General features: G+C 39.7%; 1 protein-coding gene across 4 annotated transcripts in view; it reads right to left on the reverse strand.

Annotated features, from left to right (window-relative positions):
- Positions 1-11,773, reverse strand: part of UMAD1 (UBAP1-MVB12-associated (UMA) domain containing 1) — a 218,990-nt gene that overhangs the window by 58,359 nt on the left and 148,858 nt on the right. The window lies entirely within an intron of this gene.

Raw genomic sequence — 11,773 nt, forward strand, 5'->3', positions numbered from 1 at the left:
ATGCTCCAGTCATGAGTTTCCAAGGATTTCAAAATATTTTGCAGCAAAATAATCTCTTTTAATGCCATTTTCCCACAGCTTTTTGAAATACCCTCATATATGCCCTATTCTTCAACAGCAGCTTTACAGGCAATAAGGATGAGAATTTTGTTTCCATCTGTTCCATTTCTTTTCCCTCCTCCATTGGCCAGATCTCATTTGGGAAAAGGGATTTTTATGACTGGCATGCCCTTGAATTCAATAGGACTGGGAAGGGGCTGGTGTGGACTGGGTTGGAATCTGCACATAGAAAGCTGTTTTCCTTCTCTTTTCTTTAACTAAAGAAGAGTTATCTAGAACTGTCGATCTGTGAATGCAATCAATAAAACCCTGGTTCCAAGAGGGTCACATGGAAAAAACATTTCTATGGGCAAAAGTATGAGAAAAACCTGTACAGCACGTGTTCTCTTCCAGTTGATTGCCAATGCACTTTAGTATCTGAGGATTTCTGCTGTACAGAAACTTCTAAAATTTCTTCCCTATGTATTTGACTATGGGGCCATTTTATTAAACCCCTTGCAAAGGTCTATTAACACACTATAGGGGCCGGCGACACGGCTCACTAGGCTAATCCTCCGCCTAGCGGCGCCGGCACAACGGGTTCTAGTCCTGGTTGGGGCGCCGGATTCTGTCCCGGTTGCCCCTCTTCCAGGCCAGCTCTCTGCTGTGGCCAGGGAGTGCAGTGGAGGATGGCCCATGTCCTTGGGCCCTGCACCCCAAGGGAGACCAGGAAAAGCACCTGGCTCCTGGCTCCTGCCATCGGATCAGCGCGGTGTGCATGCCGCTGCGCGCCGGGCGCGGCAGCCATTGGAGGGTGAACCAACGGCAAAGGAAGACCTTTCTCTCTGTCTCTCTCTCTCACTGTCCACTCTGCCTGTAAAAAAAAAAAAAAAAAACAAAAAACAAAAAACAAAAAAAAAAACAAAAAAACAAACACACACACACACATACACACACACTATAGGGAAATGCTGATAAAACTTTCCTGAAGGTAAAGTTGACTATAATATATATTTTTAATATGATTCTTAAAGAGTTTTTTTCAATATGGCCAAATGTAGGTGTGCATTTACATTCATTTTACATAAGGCTCACCTACACTATTTTTCTTGGGATGGTTTTTTCATGACTCCCTGTTAACTCATGCAGTTACACTTGGGGCGAACAAGCAGTATGAGATACATTCTACTACACAGCTCTGATTCCACAATAGTTGATCATCTACAGAGCAGAAAACCATGGCCAGGCGTCTTCAAGACATAGGAGAAAGCCTTCCAACTTAAAAATATCTCCCCTACAAATTCTACCAATTAGAGATTCATTAGGGTTAATGAGCTCCTCTTTTAAAATGCAAATACCCTTTGGGAGTGTTTGCCTATTAGTCATTCACCAAGTGAAGTGGCAAAGAACAGTGGAATGGCCACGCCACTAATTCCTTTTCATTCTTCAGTGGTACTCATTATCCAAGGCAGTCTGGCACTGAAGAAAGAGACTGGCTTTGAAATCTGACAGAACACTACCCTTACCAAATCTGTGACTATGTGCAGTTATTTAGCTTCTCAGGGCCTAAATTTTTTCATCTGAAAAATGGGAATGATACATAAGAAGGCTGTTTAAAAGATTAAAGGAGAGCCTGGCATTGGCATTGTGAAACAGCTGCTTAAAATACCACCTGAGAAGCTGGCATATCATATCGGAGTGCCAGTTTGAGTTCCAGCTGCTCTGTTTCTGATCCAGCTTCCTGGTAATGTGCCTGGGAAGACAGAGGAAGATGGCCCACATGCCCGAGCCCCTGCCACCTGTGTAGGAAACTGGGATGGTGTTCCTGGCTCCTGGCTGTTGGGGTCGTTTGGGGAAAGAACCATTAGATGGATGATTTCTCTCTCTCTCTCTGTTGCTCTGCCTTTCAAAATAATAAATAAATCTTTTTGGCTTTTTTCTTACAAAAAAATTAGAAAGCCTATTAGGTACTAATTGCAGAGAAATCAGGAGGGGAATTCTTTCAGGATAAAAATGTTGTCTTAAGTCTTGACATCAACTGCTGTGTTCTGCCTTTGTCATACAGCTGTTGTCAAATCTTCACAACAGGAGAATCCCTACTCTGAATCCACCAAATTCACAGACTGAAATCTAATCCCCTGTGAGAAGGTATTGGAGGGGGCCCTCTGGCAGGTGATTAGTTCACCACTGTGGATCCTTCATGAGTGGGATTCATGCCTTTTACCCTACTGGATGAAGAAACGAGTTGTCCCTTCTACCACTAAGAATGCAACAAGAAGACACCTTCTGTGAACCAGGATGGGGCCCTCACCAGACTTCAAATCTCTGATTGTGGGCATTTCATCCTTCAGTAGTGTGAGAAATAAATGTCTGTTGTTTATAAGCCACACCATTTATGGTATGTTGCTGTAACAGCCTGAATGAACTAAAACAAGGAGGGCAATAGGAGAGGCCCTTACGTGTAATCTCATATAATGCTTTGGTAGCATTGTGAGGTAGGCTTCATTACATCCATTCAACAGAGACAGACCTGGAATTGGAACCAAAGTCGTCTGACGATGCCAAACTATTCCATAATATCTTGCTGCTTCCCATGACTGATGAAAATTTAGTTTTCCAATTCTGTGTACAGTCCCTTAACTCTCTTCCAGTTCAGTTTTCCCTACCACCTTTCTTAATTCTGTCCATTTAATCCCTATCTGTTTTCCACCACAATGAAGAAAAGAGGAATAGAGAGAAAGCAAAGGCACTAATTGCTTAAGACACAGCCTGCCCAGGAGCCTGGTCAGGATTCTGCTGACAAGTGTTATAACCTCAAAGGAAAATGAGCCAAGGATTGGAATAGCTACGCCACAGAGGGAAGAATGCAGTTAGCAAACAAATACAGGAAAAGGCTCAAGCTCACCAAGAATTCATGAGAAGCAAATTAAAATGGCACTGAACATGGAATAAATTAGCATACCAAAATTATTAAAGCCCACAACTCGCAAAGCATGGAAGACAAATGGCACACTGGCCTCATTCTGGTAATAAAGTGGATGTCCAATGAGCGAGCATCTGTTGATTGGCCTGTGGTAGGAGGGAGACAGTAAGAAAGAGAATTGTGCACACTTATTCACTAAAAAAAGAATTATAAACTGCTACTAGAACCTGAACAGAATTTTAAACAGGGTTCAATAGAATAGACAATCTACTTTAAAGGATGCTAGTGTAATTTTAATACATATTTCTATACAAATTCTAGGCACCATGTTAGATTTTAGCCCGTGACTGCTATTAAAATGATACAGCTATAATTTTGCTTACTGCTTTCACAGTGTAGAAGTACACTGGATGGTTATGGACACTCACTTTGGGAAGTAAGAAAACCAGCATATCTGAGATCAGCTATATATTAATCCTACCCTCGTGCTCTTCATTAATTTATAATAGGATTCTACCAATGTCTGTACATCAGAGTCTTGCTACTTTGTAGCTATGAGACAATAATGTTTCTGAAGATTGTGAAGTAAACTAGAAAACATCAATTAAACATTTAATACTATGTTAAAACCAGGTAATGCCAGGCATTCCTATTTTTATGCTGGAAAACCAGAAACCAAAAAGGTCAACTTAATTTTGTGCATACATATTTGTGAATACTGTGTTGTTAACATCTTTCTTAATCAAGGTAAATTTATACACTGAGAGAGTAAGTTGGGCTGATAATTCCTGAGTGTGGATCCTGAAATGCTGGTGACAGAAAGTTCCACAAAGGGCCACTTCAAGGAATCCACTGATCATAGGCACTATAGTCTACGGGCACCGCTGAGAATGAACTGGGCTGATGCAAATAAAGATTTTTAGTGTCAAGGTGCAGATGCATTGCCATCAAGTCACTCACATACCCAAAGAGTACTCTACTCAGTTTCCTTTCCAACCAAAGGAATAAACTTCTCATGGATTAGCATCAGGAGTTTTGCTCTGTTCATTTTTTTTAAGTTTTTATTCATTTATTTGAGAGGTAGGTTAGAGACAGTGGGAGGAAGAGATAGAGAGAGTTAGGTCTTCCATCCGTGGGTTCACTCTCCTAATAGCCACAATGGCTGCAGCTGAGCCAGGAGCTTCTTCCGGGTCTTCCATGCAGGTGCAGGGGCCCAAGTTCTTGGGCCATCTTCCACTGCTTTGCTAGGCCAAGGCCATAGCAGAGAGCTGGATCGGAAGAGCAGAAGCCAGGACTAGGACTGGTGTCCATATGGGATGCCAGTGCCGTGGGCAGAAGATTAACCTACTGTGCCACAGTGCCAGCACAGTTCTGTCAGTTTTTACATATAAAAATAACTGACTCTATGAGAGCATATGTGTGATTCAACCTCTACCTTTTAGCATGAATTTGTCCAATCAGAGATGTTAGTTAGGTAAACCGCTCATTCTCCTAAAATTGAGATCTTAAATGGATAGAAGAGATACAGTATAATAAATGACAAAAAAAAATTGCAGGTGCAAACCATCAAAACAGTATATGAAATATATTAAATTCAGATTCAAGTTAAGTCTCCTTCATTAAACAAATGTTTGCTAAACATTGATGTGTCAGGTGCCATACTTGGCACCATGTGCACTAGGGAAGCACCATTTGTGCCCTCACAAAACTTACACTCAGAGGGGATTTCAGCCAAGTGAATGGGAAATTACAAAAAGTGATTATAGCAATCAGACCCAAGCTAAAAATAATGGGAATGTCAGGGATAGATGTTCAGTGCAGCAAGTAAGGTGCCACCTGGGTTGCCCAAATCCCCTACTGAAATGCCTGGGCTTGAATCCTGGCTCTGCTTCTGATTCCAGTTTCCTGCTAACGTGTACCCTGGGAGGCTGCAGGTAATGGCATAGGTAGTTAGGTCTGTGCCACCTATGAGGGTGACTCAGACTGAGTTCTTGGCTCCTGGCTTTGACCTGGCATAGCCCCAGCTGTGGCAGGCATCTAGGGAGTGAACCAGCAGATGTCAGATCTCTCTGCCTGTCTGCTGCCTCTGTCTCTCTTCATTTCAGATAAAATTTAAAAAATTATGGTTGTATTAAATGGGTTAAGGAATGGACACTTACATGGAACATGCTGTCACAAAGGTAGGCAGCTACAATAAGAACAAGTTTCCTTTGCTAGGGCTTTGGCTCTTCCTAGCTCCTTTCATTAAAACATAAACTAAAGAACATAAATAAATCATAATTATGATCATTACTTTTCCTGAAAGTCAAATATTAAATGTGCCATAACTGTATCACATACAAAAGTTAGAATATTTTCTGAACATATACTGACAACATTTGAGGAGAAGCTGATATGAAAAAACTCACTTGCAACTCACAGATCACTATCAGAAGCAAAACCACGTATGTTAGATGTAATGAGATGGCATGATGTGATTCTTGATGAAGACAGAGTTCAATTTCAAACTGCAACATAAGCTGGTTGGTTTTACTAAAATCTGTCACACCTATCATTCATATACACAATAGGAACGTGTAAAAATTACTGTCCTAAGGATCACAGTATGCTTTGCCATTCTTAAAACGCTCATAAAAAGAGAGAGATTTGTCCCCTTTAAAAACTCATAAGAGCCTAAACACTACAAACCCTGAGGGAGGAGTAGAAGCTGTTCAGTGCCCACCAACTGGAAATGAACAGAAAGCAATCAGGAACCACTAACTGGTAGCCTGAGGAAGGAGGACAGGAATGGGCCCAGACCACAGCTGTGGGTTGCCAAATCGGGCATGCCTTTCTGCTATGGTTATGGGACTTTTAGTTAGGCTACAATACATGGATAAAGCAGAAGGAAAAGTGAAATCACTGGGTAGCCTGGGATGGAAGGGAAAGCAAGGGACTGACAGTAGCAGGAAAGAGGGATTTCATAGACTTAACAGGAGTTAAAATTTGAGATATCTGATAGCCAGTGGGGTCCAGGATACAAACTCCTGAGTCTCACAAGAGGTTCAGGTTTGAGAATGCTGGTAAACAGCCTAGAAATTGGAAGTTTCAGCAAACATTCTCTAAGATTCTAAATTAGGTGGTTCATGGACAATACTTTGAGAATATGAACAGATTAAAATAGCCTTAAACACAGCAGATTATCCAAATCTACCTGATGTTTAATGACTGTCCCCTCCCTCCCTCCAGAACTCCCTCCCACACTGTTCAGATATTGAGGGTATACATCTCTGTAGAAAGGTATAGACTCCATAAAATTAAGTATTCCTAAAAGATTTTTAAGCAAGGTCTCAAAGAGATATTTGTATTCCTATGTTCACAGCAAGGCCAATGGTGGACCCAAACCTAGTGCCTATCAACAGATGAATGGATAAATCAGATGTGGTATATAAATACAATAGAACATTATTATTATTTCCCTAAAAGGAAAATAAGACACGACATGGATGAACCTCCAAGACACTGCTAAGTAAAATAAGCCAGTCACAAAAAGACAGATACTGTATGATTCCACATTGAAGTCCCTAGAGTAGTCAGATTCATAGAGATGCAAAATTCAAGGGTGGTTGCCAGGGGCTGGGGAGAGGAAAGAATGACAAGCTTTCATTTAATGGATACAGAGTTTGTTTTGCAAGATGTAAAAGTTCTAGAGAACCTTTCTACAAGATTATGAATATAGTTAACACTACTAAAGTATACACTTAAAACATTTTAAGATGATAAATCTTACACAACACACTACAAGTAAACAGTAAATAAAATTGTTTTTTTTAAATAAGTGTTTTCCACTATTTAATACAATAAAATGGTGGAAATTAAGAATACTAATGGCCAGGCCAGTGTTGTGGCATAACAGATTAAGCCGTCCTCCCTTAGAGACACCAGGATGAGCCCCTACTGCTCCACTTCCAATCCAGCTCCCTGCTAATGTGCCTGAAAAAGCAGTGGAAGATGGCCTAAGTCCTTGGGCCCCTAAACCCACTTGGGAGACCTGAAAGAAGCTCCAGGCATCTGGCTTCCGTCTGGCCCAGCCACCGCCACTTTGAACTCTTGAGGAGTGAACAAGCAGATGGAAGACCTCTCTCTATCCCTCCTCCCCCTCTCTGTAACTCTTTCAATATCATTTAAAAAAAAGAATACTACTGGCTAATACCTGTATTTCTTTCAATTTCATTTTATTATAATTGTGCACATATAGATGTTATAGTCTTTAATTCATGTTCTAATTGTTATTTTAATAGGGTATTTAAAGAGAAAAGAAAAGTCAACTAAAGGAAAATGTGTTTTCTTTCTCAGAATTGGTTCTGGCTCAATAATGGGCCTTACCACCTGGTTACAAGAAAATTTGACTAGCTACCCAGCTACTATGCATTGAAGCAAAAAATAATAACAATATCAGATGAGCATACCTGGTCACTCTCTAGTACAGTAATACTTCTTTAGATGTATATCTGCAAGTTTATTTGTATTTATACTATCATTAATAACAGGCTTAATAATACTGAATATCAGTATGCTATAGTTAACTTTTTTCTACTTAGAAATGTATGTTTTTAAGTATTTAAATTAGGAAACCCAAAATATACAGTATTAACTATACAGATGCAACACAAGGATAGATTTTGCAAAACTCCAGGGCAAATGACCCAAGCAAAATGCCAAAACTTCCTCTGAAGAAGACACATTTTTCAAGCCTCTTAAGTCTTGATGTCACTGGGATGGGGAGAAGAGACTGCTGCTGATGAAATTCAAACGTGAAGGCAGAGGTGCTACAAGAGCAAATATTCTAAGGTCCCCACTGCTGGCCTGCGCTTCTTACAGAAGTCACACAACTCTCAAGAGCTGGGTAAGAAAAAGAACAGAAGAGCATCACAAGATAGGAGGCAATGGAAAAGTTAGCTTTTTTGAGAGCCTGTTACTTGTAGATCTTCGTCTTACAACCTGGGAACTCTCACCTCAAGAACACTAAGATAGGTTGATGCCCCAAAATCCAGCTAATGGAGGATGTAAAAGCAAATGCTCATTAAGAAGAAAGAAGCACCCCGGTGAGAGTGCTGCATCTACATTGTAGGAGAATTTTTTTTTTTTTATTTCAGAGTGAAAAGTGACAATGTAAAGAGCATGGACAATTCTTGGTCTAAACAGTTCCTCAGCCCAGATTTCAACCAATCTTTATGCACTCAATATGCCTCAGCTTCAACACCACCACAAGATTCCCCCCATACAATCTATGCCCCCTTCACATGTTCCCATCCTTTTCAAATCATTTCCCACATTTGCAGTCATGTAATTTTATGCACTCACTTGTCGAATAGCTGCTTGGTCACTAGATTACTGGTTTCACAGGGAAGATGTCGTGTTTATTTTTATTTGCCACAACAGTGCTGACATGGTGCAGTTGCTGGCACCCAATAGACACATGGTATACCTTCACTACAAGGCTGTTTTCTGACTGGTGCATTTCAGCAATTGTGGAAAGGTTAAACAGTGTAACTAACAATCTCAAGAGAACAAAAGCTTCTGATGAGACCACAGGTTAAGTGAAGGTAGCTGAACAGCTTACATTATGATTAGTAACAGGAACTAAGTTCATTAACAGCACTTTGAACTAGGTGAAGGGCAGAGGCTGTACAAAAGGCTTAGGGAGAAATCAATGAGCACAGCTCTAATGTAAAACGTGGACAGGGTTTTGCAATCAGGAAGGACAGGATGACCCAGCTGTAAGACACTTAGAACCATCTCCCAGCAGTTTGCAAGGGCAGAAGAAAAAGGGCAAGGAGTCAATAGTGACTTTGAAACTGCCTTAGGAAAACTGATAGGTCTTGAAATATGTGAGAGCAATGGAAGAGAGAAAAGAGTTCACTGGTTTCTTTGCACTTATAGTGAGTTTGGGACAATAACATGAAATATAAAAAGTGTCTGAAACTCCAAAATAATTCTAATGAATATTTTTATTAAAATTATTTTTTTTTTGACAGGAAGAGTGGACAGTGAGAGAGAGAGAGACAGAGAGAAAGGTCTTCCTTTGCCGTTGGTTCACTCCCCAAAGGCCGCAGCAGCTGGAGCGCTGCGGCCGGCGCACCACGCTGATCCGAAGCCAGGAGCCAGGTGCTTCTCCTGGTCTCCCATGGGGTGCAGGACCCAAGCACCTGGGCCATCCTCCACTGCACTCCCAGGCCACAGCAGAGAGCTGGCCTGGAAGAGGGGCAACCGGGACAGAATCCAGCGCCCTGACCGGGACCAGAATCCAGTGTGCTGGCGCCGCAGGCGGAGGATTAGCCTAGTGAGCTGCGGCGCTGGCCAAAATTATTGTATTTTCAATGTTGCATTTTACATGTACTACTCATATAGACCAAACTAATTTTTAAAAACCTACTTTTAAAAAAAGCATTTTATTAGAAATACATGCCTACAAATTTGATGTTTTTAAAATCCTCCAAATATAAAAAAATATGCAGTATTTCAGTGTGTAAAGAAGGAACTGCTAATTTCAAGATGCACTCAGCCTTTAAAACATTTGCCAATTTAGAGTTAGGAAAAGTGTATATGGTTTATGTACTTAAACTTGTATTTCTAAAGCACTGATATCAAATTCCATAGTATTGCTTGGTTTTATATATTAGATACTCTAAAATTAGAGATATTTTATTAAATTTCCACTATGTTTATAATGTTACACAGTAATTTCAAACAAATTCAGCACTTCTGTAGGGGGCCAGTTGGTAAAATTAGAATTTGCCTGGACATGTGATAGCAAAAACCATTCTAATTGCCAATAACTTTTTATTTAGGCTTGGATGACTAGGATGGAAAAGGAGAAACATATTAACTAGCTGGGTTTCCCAAAGTGGTCTATGAGTAACTGCTTCTAACCAACCTATCTCAATTGAATTCCTTCTCTTCTCTGACCTGCACACATGAACCACGTCCAGAGATAAAACAAAGCAAAACGCATTCCTACGACTGTCAGATTCTCTGTCTTCACCCAGTGAGCAAGCAAATCAATCCTAGTGAGAGCACGCTGCCTGGAAATCAGCACACAGGCAACAAGAGAGGGAAGAGCAAACAGTATTTCAAGCTAGCTGGTCATCTTACCAGCCGGCCTCCACTTCCTTACTCAAGTTCAGTTCACCATCATCTTTTGTTGTGGTTTCCACAACTGGACACACAATCAGACCACATTCTTCTACTCTTGTTCTGTTTTCTTCAATCCATTTTTTTTCTTTCTTGAACAAAGATCTGGGCATATCTTCATCTCCAACTATTTTTTGGCTCCCATTGCAATTAAGGTCAAATTCTTTTTACATGGCTCACAGTGCAGGGCCATTTGGTGCCTAATTCTTTCATCTTTTTTCCCACTTTTACCCCAATTCCACAATCCAGATCCAAAGTAGCTTTCAGATCATCCACTGTGCTGCTCTCAGGTATGCCATTCATTCACTCTGCCTTCAACACTTCCCATCTCACCCCTTTCTCATTGAGCACAAAATCAACACTCAAGAAATATGCAGTTTAATAAGGAAAAAATGATTAAATGAATTTTAGAAGTCTTTATTATATTCAGCCCTCAGCCCCAAACCCTGACAAACACCCACAGAAACAAACCATGCACCTGGACTTTTCTTTTTAAATATATCTTTTATCCTGCAAAATATGTAAAACATAGAATTCTCCATTTCTTCTGTTCCAATTCTACTGTCCCTAAAGATAGTGAATTCTTCTTATTTTGACAAGGTAAAATGTATTTTTATAGCCACCAGTCTTTGTTGTAGACCACTCAGAGCAAGTTACAACTGTCTATGATTGATTTAACCTAGTTTCAGTTCACAAATTAGACAAGACACATGCAACCAGCCTGTTTCTTACAACGATTAAATGAGACTCTAGACAGTCTCTTCCTAAAAATGAACAAAATTCCCATCTCAAGAGAGGATAATCTGTGGACCAGACTAACCCAGTGAGTTTATGGGTACATACAAGAGTAGACATTCTGCTATTGTAGCTGCTTGTAGGCGCAGAAAATCAACAGTGTGGATTAACTAGGATTAAAGTATTATTTTCTGATTACATTTGTGATTCAGTTTCTAGATAGAGGAGAAAACTATCTCCAAGATTAAACAAAAATATACAATTCAAAATGAATTTAAAAATAGCAATACTAATTTAGAAGTACAAAAAATTAACAAGAATTAAGAATACAACTTACTTTTATTTATATATGCAGGGACATGTATATACATGACTTAAGACATATTTTCTTATCTCTGAGAAGAAGCGGTCATAGATAAGACAGCACATGACAAACACTAGTTCCCACAGGCACACTGTATAAAGATATTCAGAAGAATAAATGGTGTAAGGAGGGAATGTTTAGAATGATCCAGAAAAATAGAAAAGTCTATGCGAACAGAGGAGAAAAAATGTAAATCAAAACAGATTTTCATTTTTTTCTATCTACTCTAAAGTTTATTTTCCATTAGTATTAAAACATTTCTTCCTACCTCATAGGTATGTATAATTAGGATGTACTAGTTCATAAAAAATTTTTCCTAAATTATATTTCTGAAGAGTTGTGGGGGGAGCAGGACAGAGGATGGATAAGGAATAGATGAGAAAGAAAATGATAAATGATATGGTTTTCAAAACTACTTTGCCTAATGTAATGATATTACTTTCACATGTTAAAATTTCTTCATTAATTTTATATTTAACCTTGTGATTTGTTTCGTCATTCAAATATAAGGATAAAGAAAATAGTTTGGATGTGGCAAA

This window comes from Oryctolagus cuniculus, chromosome 16 (genome assembly GCF_051225735.1).
Source record: "Oryctolagus cuniculus isolate XC-2025 breed Fujian yellow rabbit chromosome 16, ASM5122573v1, whole genome shotgun sequence".
Taxonomy (NCBI): Eukaryota; Metazoa; Chordata; class Mammalia; order Lagomorpha; family Leporidae; genus Oryctolagus; species Oryctolagus cuniculus.